The sequence below is a fragment of the Haemaphysalis longicornis genome, unplaced genomic scaffold (genome assembly GCF_048455015.1).
Source record: "Haemaphysalis longicornis isolate Haplotype H1 unplaced genomic scaffold, Haemaphysalis longicornis Haplotype H1 scaffold_6, whole genome shotgun sequence".
Taxonomy (NCBI): domain Eukaryota; kingdom Metazoa; phylum Arthropoda; class Arachnida; order Ixodida; family Ixodidae; genus Haemaphysalis; species Haemaphysalis longicornis.
The window spans coordinates 31,884,062-31,903,622 of NW_027526407.1; the positions used below are offsets into that span (position 1 = coordinate 31,884,062).

Genomic DNA, 19,561 nt, shown 5'->3' on the forward strand with positions numbered 1-19,561 from the left:
AGTTACTCTTTGCGCCCTGTAGAGAGTTTTACTAATACCGCTGATATGGAGTTGAATTACTCTTCCGGAACAGCATCGGCTATACCAATTTAAGTTTAATTTTTCCCTTCCGCACAACGGCTAATTGCCAATAAAAACAGCATGAGCACTATCACAAAGCGTGAAAGCTGAGAAAAAAGAAGCAGACGAAAAAAAAAATTGCGCGGGACGATGCCAAACCTTGCCACCGACAATTATAGGCAGTGGCGCAGATGTAAGGCGCCATAGCGTCTTACCTTTGCACCACTACCCATGTTTTCATTGCACTGTTTGCCAACGGTACAATTACAACATCAACATCTGGGCCAGAAATTAAGAACAACCCTGCCGTACAAATAGCAGGACTTTCCTCTGTATCATAAATGGCGCCCCTCGCACGAGTCCCGTACGGTGCGCGCGTGTGCGTGTGTATTCCTACACGCACATACTACGTGTAGCGTCATCATGACACCGCATCAACACCACTTGCTTTCGCCACGTGCGAGCTACACACGGCAACCGTGAGGGCGATGATCTTAAGCCCAGTTGAAGCACATTCGCTTGTTTCCTGGATGCCAGTGTTGCAACTTACGACCCCGAAGAACACTATGTTGAAGTTGTGATTTCTTTCTGCTTTCAGCAGGGAACGTCATTTGCAGCGGGAAATGTCTTGTAAGCGCCATTACATCGGTATCTGAGGGCGCTTATCTCTGCCCCAGGTATACTTTGGTGTCACAATACATGGTGTCGATAGTGATGCAAATTCATGGCATGATCACACCCCTTTCCACGAAGTTAAACGTTATCATCGCACTGCATTTCTTTCACGACCAGAAACAAAACAACGACTAATATATTCATTGCAAAAGTGTATAATTGCCGAGCACAGATCAGATAATCCGATCTATCTCTAAAATTAGAATACCGGAACCTACAATATAAACGTTTATATGGTATGTCAGACATACAAATATGTCGTTCAATACAAGCAGTGGAATGATATGCTCTAGGCGGAAAAATAGATCACTCACTTTCTCTGTGGGTGCCCTGGGATAGATGTATCAATGCAGCACAACGCGAAGAATGCATGCAGGGAACTTTATTCTCAACAGCCTCAAATTTGCATACTGCTAGATTTTCCAGGATCCATTGATTTGTAGATCCATTTCTTTCACTAACATGGACCTGATATGACGCCTGGAAAGTTTCGTCTCTCTCTGAAGACTGAGTGTTTGACAAGAAAAGTAGCAATACTGAAGAAAAAGTCAAAACTGTTTCGTCAGCTCTGAAGGCAATGACTAAGTTGCGTCCAGCCAAAACTCAAACGAAAAAGCAAACTGCGATGTAGCCACCGATTCTAAGTATTGGAAGCTATTATACAATAAACGAATAACGGTAAGAAGAAAATCGTAACGGCCTGCCACGCTCACGCACCTACAAAACGGGGAAAAACAAAAAAAGACGGTTTCCTGGGGGTTGAAAGGCTATATCGCAATGTAGAGTCTAATTGTTCAATTTCCGAACGTTACGAGCTAGAGTTGCCAGCTCTTTATGGAAATCTTTCGAGGTATATGAGAAACCTTTACCATCATGACAGGCAGGTATTAGCAATACTGTCAAGAGCGGGAACGTCCCCAAAGAAATTTAGCGAATGTGTTCAGGAAAGTCGAGTCACATGACTACGAAACATGGAAGCCGGAAACCGGCGCGCGCGTCACGCGATAGACAAGACCAAATATAGACGGGCCTTGGCCCAATGTCTCGCAACACGAGAACACGAGACGGGATATGCGCAGCGGAACCGGCGACTTAGCGCGGTGAGCCACGGCGTAAAAAGAACGAACGACGACAGATACGTTGCTGACCGCATTCCGGGGAAGGAAATACCGGAAACGAAAGCTATCTTATATTTTCGCGCGCTTCTGCGCAACAACAACCGCGACTAGAAGTGAATGAGTCAGCAAGCGAACGGATACGATACTTCCGGTACCGAAAACTCTGCGAGACCGGAGACAGGATCAACAAGATGAAAAAAAAAAGGCCGAATAAAAGAAACGTACGTTGCCGCCAACAACAACATATATAGACTCGAGTAGACGACCAATTCTTTAACAAAATTTTCGCTATCACTATTAGGAGACAACCCACAACTTCCGACACTGTTTCAATCCGCAGGTTGCAGCTACAAGGCAACTCACCAACGGCAGCAGCGCTTGAGGGACCCGACGTGAAAAAATACTCGCCTCACTGATACTCCGAGAGCAGTCAGCGCACCCTACTCCCATGCAAACGCTAGTCACTTCCGGAATAGCACGGGCGACTAATTATTACCAAAATGAGGCAATCGACTGCGGTCGGCGGTATCAATGTATCCAGATACGCGAGCCAATAACGTAGGAAGCAAGACAAACTTCACAAAGTTGACGCACTAATAGTCACAATGGTACTATGCTGAACACTCACTCCAGAACTAAAAAAAGGCACAACAAGACCACCAGCTTAGATGGCAACACACTCACTGAGAAGCACCGGGCGTCAGCTTCCATCACGCTCGAGGCGACCGCTGTCCGAGCGCTGCGTAGGTCGCTATTACACCGTATACACTACACAGCCACCGACCAATCAACGTTCTCAATAAGAACACGCTTCTGGAAGCTCGGGCACGATCCGACGTGAGTTGCACTATAGCACGTCCCCTTGGCGCCGAGAGCCGCGGAACGGCGCAGTCATCTAGGAGCAGGCACCTGAGCAGATCTGGACCGACATGTAGGGACAAGAAGCGCAAGAGCAAGCCGCCCGCCAAAGAGAAGGGCGGAGGGGGAGGAAGGGGTTGCCGTGTGACGCAAGGAGGGGCCATCCCCCCCCCCCCCCCCCCTCCCCCGTTCCTTTCTCGACAACGAAACGGCCACCGCGCAGCCGAAAACTCCAAACTGGGGCCAAATTTAGCCCTCCGCTCCGCGCCGTATACCATCACTCTACCCCGTGGCCCAGGAACTGCAGCCAAGAAACGACGCGGCGCATGCAGGTCGCCGGGCCAAGCGATCTCTCTCTCTCCCCTCCCCGCCTCCCCCCTCCCATTCCCACGCCAGTGCATGCCTTGCCTTTCCCGACAGCACTGCAGCATCAAGTCCTCGGCTTCTCAAACGCCAGGACATCTTCCTCGGCAAGACAGCCGCCATTTGTAGCCTTTAGAGCAGACACTTCTTGGGCTTGGACATTCGGAAGGGCCGCCAGCGTGTGACCGGTGGTACGGTGACGACGTACAGCCGCGGGCCTTCTGCCCTAGGCGGCGTTTCCCACCCTCAGCTCCATTCTCTTATGCTCTCTCCAGAACTTGAAGAAAAACACGCGAGGGGGAAAGGACACCGCTCCGCGGCTTGTCGTGAAAAGAAACAAAAAAGCCCGGTGGGGGAAGCTACGTCGCTGACTGAGCGACGGAGAGAAGAGGAGGGTTCAGGCCCCGCGCCCGAGCTCCGGGCCGCCTCGGGGCGCAGGCATTCTTTCCCCATACAAGTCACTTCGGGGCTCTACCACGAGAGGGGAGCGCTCTGAAAAAAGGCAACGGTGGCAGGAGGAGGGGGGATGCACGCAGAAACGGGGTTGGTGGTTGCCCGCCTGCGCCGTCGGTCGGTCCCACTTAGCCCTATTTATAGTACCGCGTCGTCATACGCGCTGCTTTTTCGCCCTAGTGAAACGCAGGACCACCGACTCGGAGGGTGCCCCGCCACCCGCTGCACGACGTTGCCCATACCAGCGACGGCACGCGCCAGAACAGCAGCGATGTCGATTTGCGCAGCTCACCCGACCGTTATTGAAAGGGCAGCACGCAGTAATGACAGGAAGACGAATACGTCGCCGAAGTGTGTTTGGCTTTCGGACTTGGCGTCTGAAGCCAAAGACAAGGTTTCCGAAAAAAAAAAAAAAAACATTGTTGGGCTAGTTGATTTTTCATTTGCGCTCGTCCTGTCACTTCTTTTTCTCTGCCCCGTCCGTGCGCGGTCTGGCGTTTGAAACTGTTTCCGCAAACTGACAAAGCCCAGAGTGAATACAGAAAAGCATTCCACGTCTCATAGACCCATCAGAGTATCGCGTCAATGTACCGTGTAGAATTAACGGCATCCCTTGAGATGGATAGTTAAGCCGTTCGTTATACTAGACTAACGCAGCGAAATGCGCTCATAAGGATGGACGTAACAGAGCGTTCGTGCGCCTGCGCGAACGGCACAAAGTACCAATGCCGACTTGCAGGCCCAATGACACAGTGTGTCGGGTTGACGCTGACTAAAAACTGTGCCCTTTGTGTAACGCTGGTGGTTAAAGGAGCCATGAAGAGAAAATACAACTTCGTTTAATTTGAAAGCACTAGGATTCAGTAACTCACTCAGCTCCATTTGAGCCACAAAAGATGTTTTTTTAGAGAAAAAAAAAAAAAACAAGAAGTATTTAAAAACTTTCAAATTTTGCGCCACAGTGACGTGTTATGAGCAAGAATGACGTAATACGGGCCAACAATAAAACATAATTTTCAGTGCGTTAATTGCACGTTAGCATTCAAGTGATGCGGTCAAATGGAACTAGAGGCCCCATTACAGACGCCCAGTCATGTGCCGTCGCGACAGGTCAGTTAGGAGGCCGCCAACCGCACAAACAAGGGTCCGTGACGTCATAGAAAAGTTGCGGGAAATTGGCTAGGGGGTCGCGACTGCTTCACACGTTTTCTTTAATATCTCCGTTATTTGTTCAAAGATTGCGATGATATTGGTATCACTGTTATCGGGACTAAGCAGTCTTTCTAATAAACCCAACTTGTATTTTGTCTTCATGGCTCGTTTAATGTCAGCCATTCTGTCGCAGTTAGACATAAAAGGGTAAAAACAAGTTGGCTGATATCGGTACATAGCAGTTTTGTAAACACAAATATGAGAGAGAGAGAGAGAGAGAGAGAGAGAGAGAGAGAGAGAGAGAGAGAGAGAGAGAGAGAGAGAGAGAGAGAGAGAGACGAAGTCTCGAACACACGGGCGTAAATTTTTGCTTTTCGCCTCCATCAGAAAAGCGGCAGCCGCGGCCGGGAATCGCAATTAACCACATCCTTATAGCCTCTCTTGTAATGCTACCAGTATTGCGTAGCCGTATTTCATGTGCCTTTTGTGCGTAAGACACCACCACATGGAGTGGTGGCAGGACAGTCCTTTAAGTAACTGATGGTGGCGTGTACCACACCATAAGTTACTTAAATGACTGCGTATAGTGCAAGCGAATGATGCTTATTAACATCGCGAAAAAGACTAAACTGGTCCCTGGAGCCCAGAGTGACGACGTCCCCGCCCGTCTGTGGACACAAGCACGATCTGCCGCAAAATGTCTCGTACACCCTTTGTCAAATTTTTCTAGGCCAGTCGTAAGCCTTTTGACCACAAAGAATTCAAAGAATAAACTCCACCTTTAAATGTGACAAAATATTCTACGACAGTAAGAGAGAAAGGTGTTTTCGCTTGTTTTCCGGCATAAAACGTTTCAGCCTCGCTCTTTTGAACCTCGTTATAACGAACACTGCTATAGCGAATTATCGACTATAGCGAACTAAATAAGTCTTTGGTTGGTCACGCTATTTCAATGACGCTTACTCTTTTATAGCGAAACTGAAACCGCGAGAGCCGCGTATGATATCGGATATAACGAAGAAATATTTGACCAGGAAACTGAGAAGCTAATTGGAACCCCCTTCCCCCCCCCCCCCCCCCCCCTAGTCCTAAACTGCAGACGTATAAAGGCCCTTGTGGCTGTGGACACTGGAAAACGTCACACTGCTCAGTCATGTGAGTATCCACCAGACGAAGATCACATCCTTCATCAAATGAATAAGGACGCTGTGCTGTTTTGTCAAGTAAACTCTGTTCTGTTGTAATTTCACGTACTCGGGTTCCAGTTCACTGAGCTCGAAATGCAACAAGCAGAAAGGTTTTACCTTGTGTACAGTGGGTACGAAGCCTAAAAAAATGCATTTTTGAATCAAGCATTTTTCCGCGAGGATTGTCTATTTGTTATAGCCGATTCTTACGTCTACTGTTATAACGAACTAATTCGCTGTGCCGACACTACTTCGTTATAACGAGGTTCGACTGTACATTGAATTTTTTGCGGCCTGCGCACTTTTGCCTTGGCCTAGAAAATTTTGATGAAGGGTGTACGAGTAAAACGCTTTTCAGTCAACGCCCCTGTTACCGCGCGGATCTGGCTGAAAACCTTACGAATCATACGTTCGGACGAACGTCCGGGATGCGCTCAGGACACTTGAAGGGGGAGGTCAGATGCCGTCAGTCGGCGTACTCATGCGCAAGTGATGCCGAGTGCGATAACAGGCTCAGGATAGACGTGTGGATAGCCGGCTGAGTGAGTAAAGTTCCGGACTGAGAAGGGCATTCCTATATGACAAGTGAGCACAGCCTGTTGAGCACACAATCACTCACGAGTACGAGGTCACGTGTGACTACGCACTCACCAGTACCCTCTAGTGAGTATTTACTCATGAATATGTACTGATTATTTCTATATGACAACGAGTAACGATTGCTGCTTATATGATCACTCACGAGTACGAAGCAACTCGTGGTTACGCACTCGCGAGTACGTACCACCTCATTAGTGCATTAATATATAACTATAGTACACATTGAATAGTACATCACCGCGAACTATGCATTGCGTTTGTTTATTTATGTTTATGCTTTTGCCGACCGGCTGCGCCGGGCTGTGTTATCTGTGTAATCCGCGGGCCAAGTGAAGCCCGTGCTCCATTCTTTATTTTTATGCCGCACGTGTTATCTGCTTTGACAGGGAGAGTGTTTGGAAGTAACTTCAACAGCCTAGAATAATCTTCTTTGATCTGCAGTGTTCTGGGTGTAATTCGACGGTTCGAGAAACATTCGCGCCGAGAGAAATGCCCGCAGAGTAGGCGCCGCGGTATTCGATTTACCGACACTCGCCTGCGCACGTCACTTCGTTGACTGCTGCTTCGCCGCCTCTGTTTTCTTTGAGTTGTTAGGGGAGCACAAGTTCGCTCCAATAAACTTATTTTTTCTTCAAGATAACTGCGTCATCTTCGGCTTTGTGACAAATTAACCATTCACGAGTGTGAGGTCAGCGGAGGTTACATACTCACCAGTACGCACCCTCCCACGAGTATGTGCTCATGAAATGTATTGATGGCATTCCTATAGGACAAATGAGTAGACTCATGCGTGTGTGATAACTCACAAGTACGACTTCCCTCGTGGTTGCTCACGAGTACGTGCCCTCTCATGAGTATCTACTCATGAGACATAAACTGCACAGGTACTCACGAATGAGTACCGTACACGCGAGTACCCTCACCACTGCGAACAAGGCCGTATGCCTTCACGTCCGAAACAACGGCGCCCACACGCCGTCACAGGCGTTAGGCCCCAGAATGCGCAAAACGACCGAGAAGGAAGCGAGGGAAGGAAGGGCACGAGAAGCGCGCTAATAGCGGCTGAAGATCTGGCACAAATCCCGAACAGCCTTTGGTGTATACATGGACTGCTCGGGGCAGCGCCGCCGTTTCTATGGCGCTGACGCAGTTGGGCGCTTTCCGTACCCGTTTAGGCTAATTCTGGAACTGGGTCTCTGCGGAGCGCGCGCACGCACCCGGGCCCGGGACGCATTTACGCACATCCAGCAGCTGGCTCGCAACTCGGGAAACGCACGCGAAGAGGGCGGGCACGGCAAGGTGGAGAACACCGCCTACGTGTACGTGGGAGGTGCGAATAAGGCGCGAGGTTTGAACACAGCGGCCAGAATTCTCCGTTTGGTCCATTTACGATCGTTTCGAAGCATCCATTGCTTTCTTCGACTCCTCAAGACCATCCTCCGCTCCCCCAAGCAACCACGGACGTCCGTGGAACGTCCAAAAAACCGCCGAACATCCAATGCCAAATATGGACGGCCACTGTACGTCCGTGTTTGCGTGTACATTTGCGGACGTACTGTGGACATGCAGCAACAGGTTTACAATGGATATATATTTTCAGATGTCCGATGGACGTCCGCAAGTGGACTTACAAAGTTACCACGAAGCATCAAACAATGGCGTAAACTACATATAAAAGCAAAAAAGAAAAAAAAAAGGTACTTTGTTTTTCAATTAAGATGTCGCACATCAACACCCTGACATGTATATTGCAAGTAGCATCTCCATGTTACTAAAATTAAGCCTAATTTTTAAACATTTTTGAAACATTTGAGCGACTCCAACGACGATCTCTTTGGGGAAGGGTATATAAGCATTGAGAACCGCTAACATAACGTGTGAAGAAAGTTTACCATGTCCGTGTCTGCCCGGTAGTGCGTTGGTGTTGTGCGGTATATATATATTCGTCGAAGGTACATATGCTTCTCGCTAATACAACAATTATGATTCTGTAGATTTTTACTGAACGTCCAAAAATGCTTCGAATTTCGGTCGTCCGAATGGACGTATAGTGTTCAATCCGGACGTCCCACGGTCGTACATATTATGTCCATCGGCTCTAAAACGGACGTCCAGCGGACGTCCGCTAGAGCCGGAATGGACGTAAGCTGGACGGCCGACGGACGCCCGGTGGTTGGTTGGGTCTCTAAGGCGACCACTGGCTGCAACACGTCATAAAACCCACCCACCACCTCTTCCGTGGTCTAGAGCCACCCTATAGCCAAAATAAGCTGCAACAACAACTAGTTCGAGAACCTTGATTGGCTGAAAGCAGGCGGTCGGATGTGACGCGCCCAATTTAGGCGGGGCGTCGGTTTCTGCGCATACCATTGGTCAGAAACCTCGGAAGTGCAACTACGCCATGACTGGAGCGGACGTGAAATGAACATTTTCAAAACAGCCACTACTCAGAATTCTGCCTCACGAGTAAGTCTGCCAAGTTAACAAGTTCCCGTGCAGAATTTACACGGCGGTTTTTGTGAGAAAGCACTATTTGTCTACAACTACCGGTTTCACGGGAAATTCGCGAAGCCTGTTTCGTGCAGCCTCATTCGCAAAGCCTCCCGTATTTTCCAGTCTATAGCTCACTTCCGCAAATGTTGATAAACTTACGGCCAAGGGATGGAGCAACTGTCCTTGGCCCTTGCTATAAGGCGTGAGTGGACACATATTTAATGAAGCACAGCGTTGGAGCATACTTAATATTTTCGCGTGGCTTATATTCCTTTAAAACGCACAAGTTATTGTCAGGTATTGGGTAATTCACATCCCTGAAACATATTTGCTACGGCGCATATATTCGAAACAAAGCCGCGTTCGTTGTCCGCCTTGCAAAACGAAACCAGCCTCTCATTGTACCAGTATAAGGTCTAAACGAGGTGACAATAGAATTCACTTGCGCCTGAGGTATTCGGAGGTGGCAGTGGCGATATGTTGCTTCCGTCGCCGACGCCCGTATGAGCGGCGAAGCGCGCAGTACCGCGTCCCCGGATTTCTCTTGTTGGCGTTAGAGCACTCCAGGACGCGTATTTCCAAACGCTTCGCTGCACAGAGCACCCACGTGACATGTCTGTTCGCGCGATGCAGAAAGGTAATTAAACATCGTCATTGGCTGCGCCCCAAACCTAAAGCGACCCAAAACGTACCAAATCACTATTATTGACAAAAACAACTCGTAAATTTGAGTTTAGAACAAAAAATGAAATTTAGAAAAAAAATTAAGAAATGAAAAAAAAAAAAACAGACATAGATCTGCTGGTGCTCGAACCAAAGCCGTCACCGCCACTACCCAGTGCTCTACATCCAGGCCACAGAGCCAGAGTGGTGGGCTCCTTTTAGCAGGCGTTCAAAAGAAAGAATAGCGCGCGCAGTGATATCACACATGTCACGTGGGAGCTCTGTGCAGCGAAGCGTTTGGAAACACGCCTCCAGGACGCAGCTGTTTTCTGAAGTGCCCTAAACGCAGCCATCACCATAACAAGTTGTTTGGGGCGCGGGAATTCGAAGGCAAAAAGAAGCGAAAGAGAACCAAAACACTGCATGAGCCGCTGTCAGCTGCGCAGCGGTCATCCCGTAAGCGCCGCGGTGAAGCGGCGGCAGGTGGAGCGGCGATCGCGAAGCTCGAGGCGTTATACTATTCCACGACAAGCTGCGGGCACGGTTGACGTCGTAAGGCCTCAAAGCATAACATTAAGCCCAAGCTACGGCGCACGCCCGACAGCTGTGCTACACGAGCGTTTGGAAGGACATTTCAGTAGAATGGCCTCCGAAATTTTAAGCGCCCTTTGAACTGGAAGGAGTTCCGCCGATCTACACAATTCTCAAAGGCAGTTGAAGTTTCCGCGTTTGGCCGCCATGTCTTGGTGTCGTCGCTGCTGCCCGGTTTCGTTCGCGACAAAAATTTATTGGTGATAAATTGATCACTATCTACAAGCGCGCACAAAACTTGCATAAAACAGGCAGTTTTATTTTCCTTTTTTCGCACCGCTGGTGTTGAGAGTACCAAGTTACCGTGCAATCATAGAACGAGCGATATAGAACAAAAACAAGCGCTAAATTATGGAGATCGTTACTCGTAAAGCATTTTTTTTTTGTAATTGCGGCATGCAGAAATCGCGCCCGAGGGTACGACCGTTCACGTTTCGAAGACCTTTGAGAACCTCAAAGGTCGTTGGTGATGCTGCTTGGAATCAAATGGCATTTCAACCTAAGGCCTTTGAAAAACGTCGCGTGGCAGCTCAAAGGTGGCATTTGAGTCAAATGACATTCGAGCCCGAGGCCTTCGAAATGCTCGTGCAGCACGGGCATTATTCGGTATTACCAGTGCTACACGAGAATTTCGAAGGACTTTGAGTCGCATGTCCTTCGAAATTTCAAATTCCATTCGAACTGGAAGCAGATCCACACATTTCTCAAAGGCAGTTGAAAGTTTCCGCGTTCACCCTCCATGTTTTGGTGTCGCCACTGTTTTGGTGTCGCCAGTTTCATTCTCGCAAAAAAAAAAAAAATTACTTTAGAGCTAAAATGGACAAAAAACAATTATTGGTGATAAAAATGATAACCTACAAACGCACACAAAACAGGTAGTTCTTTTTCTTTTTCCGCGCCGCCGGTGCCGGTGCTGAGAGTACGAAGTTACCTTGTAATACACAACGAGTGATACACAACAAGTGAAAAATTACTAAGATCGTGCACTCGAACAAGCAAGTTTTATTCGTGAATAAATCGCTTTTGCAAGCAGGGTATGCAGAAACTGTTCAAAGAATCGCTCAACGCACTGGATGGCGCTGCTGCTGTCGAGTTCTGTTTTTACACAATAGTGCAACAATCAAATTTAGCAGCAGTATTTTGCAGTGAAATAATGTCACGATGCCAAAGACGACTAAGTTGTCTTCAAGGAAAACAATTTATCGGAGCGAACTTGTGCTCCCCTAACAACTCAAAGAATACACAGGCGGCGAAGCAGCAGTCGGCTAAGTGACGTGCGCAAGGGAGCGTCGGCAAGTCGAATACCGCGCACGAGGTCGCCGGTTCGATTCCCGACCGCGGCGGCCGCTTTTCTGATGGAGGCAAAAAGCAAAAACGCCCGTGTGTACGAGATTTCGGCGCACGTTAAATAAAGATTCCCAGGTGTTCGAAACTAATCCGGAGGCCTCCACTACGGCGCACCTCATCGCCTGCGTTGCGTCGGCGCGTTAAACCCTAAAATCAATCGAGTCGCATACCGCGGCATCTGCTCTGCGGGAATTTATCTTTGGGCGCGAGTGTTTCTCGAACCGTCGATCAAAGATTATTCTAGGCTGTTGAAGTTACTTCGAAACGCTCTCCCTATCAAGGCAGATAACACGTGCGGCATAAAAATAAAGAATGGAACAAGCGCTTCACTAGGCACAGAGATAACACAGACCGGCGCAGCGAAAACAAAACATAAACAAACAAATCCAATGCAAGGTTCGAGGCAAGATCAAATTATAAATAGCGCAAGCTTTGAGTTTTTTTTTTTATTTCTACCGCAATCGATGTTTTTTTATAATTTCGGTGCACCGCGGTGTTATCAGACTACAGCTGTCCACCAGCGGGACCGCAAAGCAACGATAGAAGGTGGGTATGACGAACGAAGTTACGTGAGCGCGCCCGCGACCTGACTGCCGTAATTTTCTTGCCCGCTAGACGCACTACTACGTGCTTTGGGCTTGTTTGGTGCGGGGGAAAAATATTATGCCCCCAGCTAGTTACTCATAAATAAGAAATAAAACCCCCAAATATAAACGTCCATTTTTTCGCACGCATGGAGTAGCCGCGACCTGGTGTGGCTGCCGTAACGTGGACGCGCCGTGTCAGCGGCGACGTCATCGCGCAAGTGCCAGTGAAATCAGGCTGTTGCGAAACTACTGCCAAGCGAGTTCAGGGAGCAATCAGCTTATTTTAGTGATTCCCGCTTCGGCGTCGCAACAGGGCCGCGCTCGGGGGAGCGCGACCCTGCACAGACAATCGCAGCGCAGGCACCAACTTGTATACATATACACGCAGAACCTCCTCCCCTGCGCGACCGTCAGCCCGATCAAGTGTCCGCTCCCTTGGCAGGGGACCAAGGTCCTTAGCTTTGTGAGGCGGCTCCCAACAGGCGTCTCCCTTGTGCGCCCAAGCAGCTCCGTGTTTCATCTCGACATCAAAGTCCCGGGGCCGCACGTAAAGCGCTGCCAAATTACGGGGTGCCTCAAGGGCTGCACTGACGCCACTGCTGTTTCCCCTCTCCGCTGCCCTAATCTGCAAGCATGAAACAACGATGGCGGGTTCCTGTGTTTTTTAACTCTTTATGGAGAGAAGCTGCTTCCCTCCAGTTTCAATGGCAATGGAAAGAAAGGACGGATGAGTCTGCTAAAATGTCACGTTCGTAACATGTTATGTTATGCTTGTGAGTTAAAAAGTCTCAGCGGGATATCCGAAAACTCCGCACTATTTGAAAACGAATTTGCAGCAGTAAACGATGTAACAGGTATATGTCCCAGCTTGCTACGTCTGATTCTTGAACAGCAATCCCTGAGCTGCTACAGCAGAGAAATCTTTACGAGTACAAAAGTTAAAGCCGTTTCACTCGACGTGAAAACTGACAGAAGTGCAGAGAAAGTGATTCGCCATAATGGGATTTAGCGCTGTTATCCCCTCACTGCTACCACCCAATGCAATTCAAATTTCCCGCCTTCGCAGTGCTCGCATGCCCCCTGCCTGAAACTGCGCCACCGGGAGTTCTATTCTTTTTGTGCTTGCTTTTCCTCCCGCACGTGCCGGCGTTGCACTGCCACTTCTTTTCACTCACTATCGTAAAAACCAACCCAACAAACGTTCCGAACTAAATGAACGTGGGTGCTGCCAGTTAATTACATATATTTTGCATCAAATGCACCTGCAGTTTTTTTTGCACTAAACAACGGGGAGATGTATGTCAAGCGCCAGCGGTTCATGAGTTCCGAATGGTTATGACTATTTAAACCACTTGGTTTTCGGAGCCTCTGCAAAATGCCCTACGTCAGAACGCCGGGCTCTACTTGGGTGCGTTATCTCACGGCACCGCCTGATTTCAGCAGTCGTTTGACAGTGACCGTTAAGCGAGCTACGGCGACAAAACGAGCCCCTAAAGTGTGCTGCACTTAAAACAGTGCAAAACAACAGCATACAAGGAAGATAATTCTCTTTTGTGTTCTGTTTTGTGCTGCTCATTTTTCAAAATGTATCAACTTAGCAGTCTTCAGTGTCAGCTAGGCGCACACCCCTCCACTCCTGGCCATAGTGGTTCGAGTCTAGTGCCCAAGAATTTGCATTCTCACATTTGGATTGTGTTTTATACCATTTATAACTCATTTTGTTCGACGGTGTAATTTGCATGATAACTTTCATTGAGGGAAAATGCGCTGATGCAAATAATTCTCAGTTAACAAACTGATCCTGAACAGCCAATTCTGTTTCATATTAAAACCATGTGATTTGAGTTTTTCGAAAACAGGTCACTAGAATTAGAACACTATTCATGAGAGGCATGCAATCGCAGCTACGAATTTTCACGCAAGGCATTTCTTGAAGACAGAAATACCACGGTGGAAGAGTGCTGCCTCTTAGAATTATTTTAATTTCTGGAAACTAAATTCCACTTCACACAAGTTGTGGTATGCGCTCATGCTCTACTCAAGCACAAAGGAAGGGCACCTCGCAACCAAGTGCCCAGCTGTGACAGGGTACTTACTGTCCTTCATTCGGCCTTCATGGTGTCCTTCATGGTGTGATGGTCCTACCTTAATGGGCTGTTCATCTCCTATTTCTAGAGTTGGTGGTATTATTCAATGTCATAGATCACACATGCACGTGCATGATCGTTTTGTTTGACCGAAAATTGCAGGCCACTCATTCAACAAGGGGCTAGCGTAGAAACAAACTGCTCACATCAAGGTACTTCGACAGCATTCAGGCGAGTTTGGACGTATAGAGCTCATTTTTTATTGACGTTGAGGACGACGAGGCAATGAGTCACCCCCAAATCATGGATGTCCTGGCAAGCTGTCTTACCAACGCTGACAGTTCACCAATGACTGGTGTCACCAGTGTTGGGGCATGGCCACCAACAGCTCACCAATACAGTGCTGGTCGATTCAAACAGCCAACTGTTTGCCCGGTGTGACTGCAGCTTAACTGTTGGCAGTTTTGGGAAATATGCTTCGCGAGTTTGGTTTCTGCATGAGTTGGGTGAAATGCATGTCTAGGCCTGCAAATATGTGCAGTTTTCGTATCTATAATGACTTTTTGTACTATATCCAGGCAGAGCATTTGTGCCATCCCTATTACTGTGGAAATTGTCTTTGGTAGTGAAGCATGTTTTTTTTTTTTACAGCAAACTTGTCTATGGCTAGGATTGAGCAGATCGTCTTGGGTGACAGGGCGACAGACTGAGCGTGGACCAACAATTTTCAGCAACTGAAACAAATTCATAAATATAAAAATGGTCCTAGGGCCTCCATATTTTGCTATAAAACAGCTTATACTGCTCCTGGGAGAATGTCTTCCCTGCAATGATTTTGTGTTTAACGGTGAAGCCAACATCAATGCGATAGTTTCAATTCCAGCCGCTGATATCCTGGGAGCAGGTACACATGGCCGTACAACCCATCGTATTTACCCGCATAATGCCCTCACATGATGATTGCACCCTCAACTTTTGTAAACAAGTGTTTTTTTTTTCCTTCACATAATGATTGCATGCTGAACATGCTGTTGTGTATGCCACCTACCGTACTGCGTGAGTTATCTGCTTGTTGCGACTGACAGTGATGGCACATGCCATCGATCGACTGCCATCTGTTGAACACTACTTACAGTATGCCAAGCACTAAGTTGGAGGGATGAGCCAATTGTGTGGGGTAAAAGCAGTAAAGACAGCCACGGCGACAACTTACACACCATTTTGCGACAGTGCTGGCTTTGAAAGGCAGAGTAAAAGTTATGCAGCCATGTTGCAGTTGAAGGCGATTGATTATGCTCTTGAGCTGGCATATTGGAATTGACAGACTAGATACTGGAAACGCTAGCACGAAAAGTTGAAGGCCATCGGCTGAGCTAATTTGTGCCTGGATTCAGGAAGCATGGAGCAACATTGGTGACAGTGTGATTGTCTACGTTGTCAAGAAGACCAGGATATCAAACTCACTCGACACCACCAAGGATGTCTGCTCTGGGAGCACGAAGACGCAGTCAGCAATGACAATGTGGACTCCAAGGAGGCAGCATGTGATGACAGCTTAAATTCGGACTCTGAGCGAGGTTTCGTTGACTAAGAAATAAATAAATAAATAGACACAATGAAATTCTCGCACATAATGAATGTGTTTGTTTATTACAAATCTAAGTCTTGTTCAAAACTGATTGCTCGCTTACAGTACCCATCTCACAAATTCTGACACACCACGTACCCTGACATGTTCCCTCGGAATTTTACCCTGCACAATTTTACCTTGCATCCCCAACTTTGCATCAATATTTCTGAAACAAAAAAAGTGTGATCATTATGTAATACAGTATTGTATGCCACCTATTTTTGTGCAAGCAATCAAAGGCGTCCAACTCTAACTTTCATAACCCGTTATAGCCAGCTCCGACTTTTCAAACTAAATTAAGGATAAGTCTCACTGCGTTGAGCAGTTCTCTAAGAACCCAGAGAAGAGGACTATGAAAGTAATGGGGTGGAATGCACAGGCTAATGCTTCATTCCCATCTAGTTAGGGGCCAACCACATCCAGTTGAAATGCATTTACGCCAAATAGCTCCCTCTATGAAACCAACAGCCCGTCCAATCACAATGTGCCTGAGCCTTTCTTTCGCAGCCCACAGAAACTGAAGAAATAATTTAAATGTAGGGTTAGTTCCAAGCAATGTTTGTCACCCATAATTCTAGCAGGGCATCTTGGTATTTCTATGAAGTGGACCATAAAAGTTTTTAGAAATCGAACTTCGCTGTCAGTGGAGTTGGTAAACTCGTACGATCGAACGGAGTGCACAAAACAACGCCAGTGAAGATTTTTCTGTGTTTTCTACGTTGTTGAAAGAAGGGCTAAGCCAGATTCACACCATGGGTTGACTCCAAAAACACGTGAAAAGTTTGTGCCCTGCTGCGTTCCGGTAGTATAAGAGATACTGATGACTTGCTGATGGTTGCACAGTGGTCACACAGGGGGAAGACTGAACACACTTGCATGAGCATTAAAGGGCTTTAGTGTTCAGACCACTTTGCACATTGCCAGTTCACGAAGTGCCAGCCTTAGTGTAAGGAAACGCAAGTGTTGTTTTCACAAAGAAACCAAAAGGCACAATAAAAACGCATTTACCATCCCTTCGTAAAGAAAGCTGAGAGAAGCGCGAAAGCTAGAAGTGTGTCTAACCTTTGTTGGAAGTGCGTCCAATCGATCATCAAACCTTCCAATACCCAAATCATAAACAAAGAGCAAATCCATGCGAAGATTTTTTGTACACTAAGTAAACACATCTTTGAATGACCTACATGTTTACCGATACATGGTTTGATTGATTGACTGTAGGGTTTAACGTGTCAACGCAACGCACGCTATGAAGTGCACCGTAGTGGCGGGCTCTGGATTCATTTTGACCACATGGGGATCTTTAACGTGCGCCGCAATCTCGTACACCGATACGTGGTTTATGAGAAAAAGATATACTACTATTGTACTCCTCCTTCATTATTGATGCATGCATTGTCTTATCTACAACCTTTCCTTTTTCACATTTTTCAAGCAACCGTTTTGATACGATGGATGTCCGGTTTCACGCTGTCACAAACTGCAGGCCAGACCCTCCATTTCTTTATATTCAGACGGCCGACATGACGGCCTCCCAGACGGAGTCGGCCATTTTGCGCCTGGCTGAGGAATTTGGGGTTCCCCCTTCGGCTTTGTGCTCACCTCCTTTGTTTCGCCCTGCCTGCTACAAGGACAATGCGGGCTGCAACATTCCAGCGGACGTGCAGGTGCGCGAGGGGTGACGTCACGATCGCTGGCTCGGACGCGCGCTTGCGATCGTGGTGAATGGGCGAGGGCCCCATGAGGGGGAAAAGAGGAACAATGGGAAGACGTCAGAGCAGGACTTCAGCGGTCGGCGAAAGTTATTTAAGGGAGCGCACGCGGTCGCTTGTGGCAGTCGGCTGGAGATTCGTGAATGTGCTACACAGGGAAGGGTCCCGGGGGTGACGCGCTTTAGCAGAAGTACATCAGTAGGCTCGCGACGGACCGGTCCACGCCTCGGCTCAGCGCTTGAGTTCGCCCATCGCCGCGAGTCCCATGGCCGACCAGCTTCTGCACCCCAGAGCCCCGAAACACGTGAGCTGCTGCCCGGCGAGGTCGGCTCCACCTCGTCGTGACTTTCTGCTGTTGAACCGGCGGGTTCTCCTTGCCTCGTAGAGACTTTCTCTTCCCGCGCTCCCTCCTTCGTAATTGTTTGTTGTATCGGATTAAGATATCCGCCTTCGGTTTTTTTTCTTTCTAGCGTCACTTGTAACTAACGATGTTTGTCCCCTAGAGGGCTTTGCGTGTTGCGTAATTGTTAGTATTTTTTTTGGTAGTTGCGTTGTCGAGGTTTAAACAAGTGTTTGCCTCTAGAGTGTGTCGCGTACAGCTGTCTGAGTTAGCGCGCGCGTGCCCTTAGTGTACAGCCGATTAGTGCCTGCGTGCACGAGGCCGATGGCAGTGTGAAGGTTTTTTTTCTCTCTTCTTGTGTCGGGCGTTGCCCTGTAGTTTTTTTGTTTGTACAGTAAACCTATATAGTTCAAAATGTAGCCGAGCATCTCCGTTGTGATTTCATTCACCCCAGCAATCTCGGCACACGTGAAAACTCACGGGCCGACCACCCTGCTAAAATACAAATAACTGTTGTCTCGCGCCCTTCTTTGGTATTTGCAAGCGGACACAACTATCCGGGGAAGGGGTTTGTGACACACGCAGAGATCTTATCAGAGCTCTTCGGCCGACCAACTGGTCTATGGGGAACTGCCTAAGTTTCTTGACAGAACGCCATCGCTCCCACTATGAAAGCTTTTGCTTTAATGTTGAGCTAACCATACAGGAAAAACGAGTGATGCAGGCATCAGCTGCCCCTCCGTACCAGTGTCAAACTGGGAAGTTGATTGCTTGGACATCAAGCAAATGATGGCATTGCATGTGTGGGACCCTCGAGTCATAGAGCATCGTATCTTTCTGCACTTACGGTACACATTTTTTGGCTACACGTGTATATAGCATCAGTGTCCTTTTCAACAGGAACCTCAATCGCTAGTAGCGCATCATCCCGTCTTATTCATTCATCCCTGCTTTTGGGGTCTGTACTCCTTTCAATGCTGCTAGCACTTTATACGACAGACTTGCACCCAGCCTTTCCATTGTTAAATGCTCAAATCCTGAACTTAAGCTTGCGTTCCAACAGTACAACCATACATAACCTAACGTAGTGGTGGTAGTGGTATTGAGGAGTGCCAGGAACAACAGTGGGAATGGCAGAGAGGGAGAGGAAGAGGAAGAAGAGAGGAGGAAGCAAGGAATTTTGAGAGGCTGGAGGAGAAAGAAAAGAGGTGAGGCAGAGGAAGTGAGGGGGAAAAGAGAAGGACAATGAGGAGCAGGTGGAGAAGAGTGATTGGTGTTGAAGGCAACCATACAAGGTGGGACTCCTAGCCTGGGAACCCTGCAAGGCACCAGAGGCACTGCCCCGTTGGCCCCCTTAACAGCTGACACAAGTGGACCCAGACAACAGCGGCTTCACCCCTGCTGGCCCGATCATCAACTTCACGGACTTTACCGTGACGATACGGGCCAACCGGCAGCCACGGCTAATCGGTGTCATTGCAGTGAGACTGAGATTGCAGTAGTACAATTGCATATATGCACGACCGCAGATAGTGCACAAGGACTTTTGTAGTACAAGGATTGACAGGGCATTTGGGGTTTTTCTTATATATATTTTTTCCACTGCTTGTATTATCTAGCTTTTCTGCCTTCTTTATAGCTTCGCCAG

General features: G+C 48.0%; 1 protein-coding gene across 3 annotated transcripts in view; it reads right to left on the reverse strand.

Moving 5' to 3' along the window:
- LOC144142441 (uncharacterized) overlaps positions 1 to 19,561 on the reverse strand; it is a 39,944-nt gene that overhangs the window by 8,802 nt on the left and 11,581 nt on the right. Inside the window, exon 1 of one of the 3 annotated variants that reach the window (XM_077673952.1) lies at positions 2,538 to 2,892. The exons of the other annotated variants lie outside the window; for them this stretch is intronic. The gene's annotated coding sequence lies outside the window, so the exon portion shown is untranslated. Of the gene's footprint in view, positions 1 to 2,537; positions 2,893 to 19,561 lie in introns of those variants that run through there. 3 annotated transcript variants of the gene reach the window in all.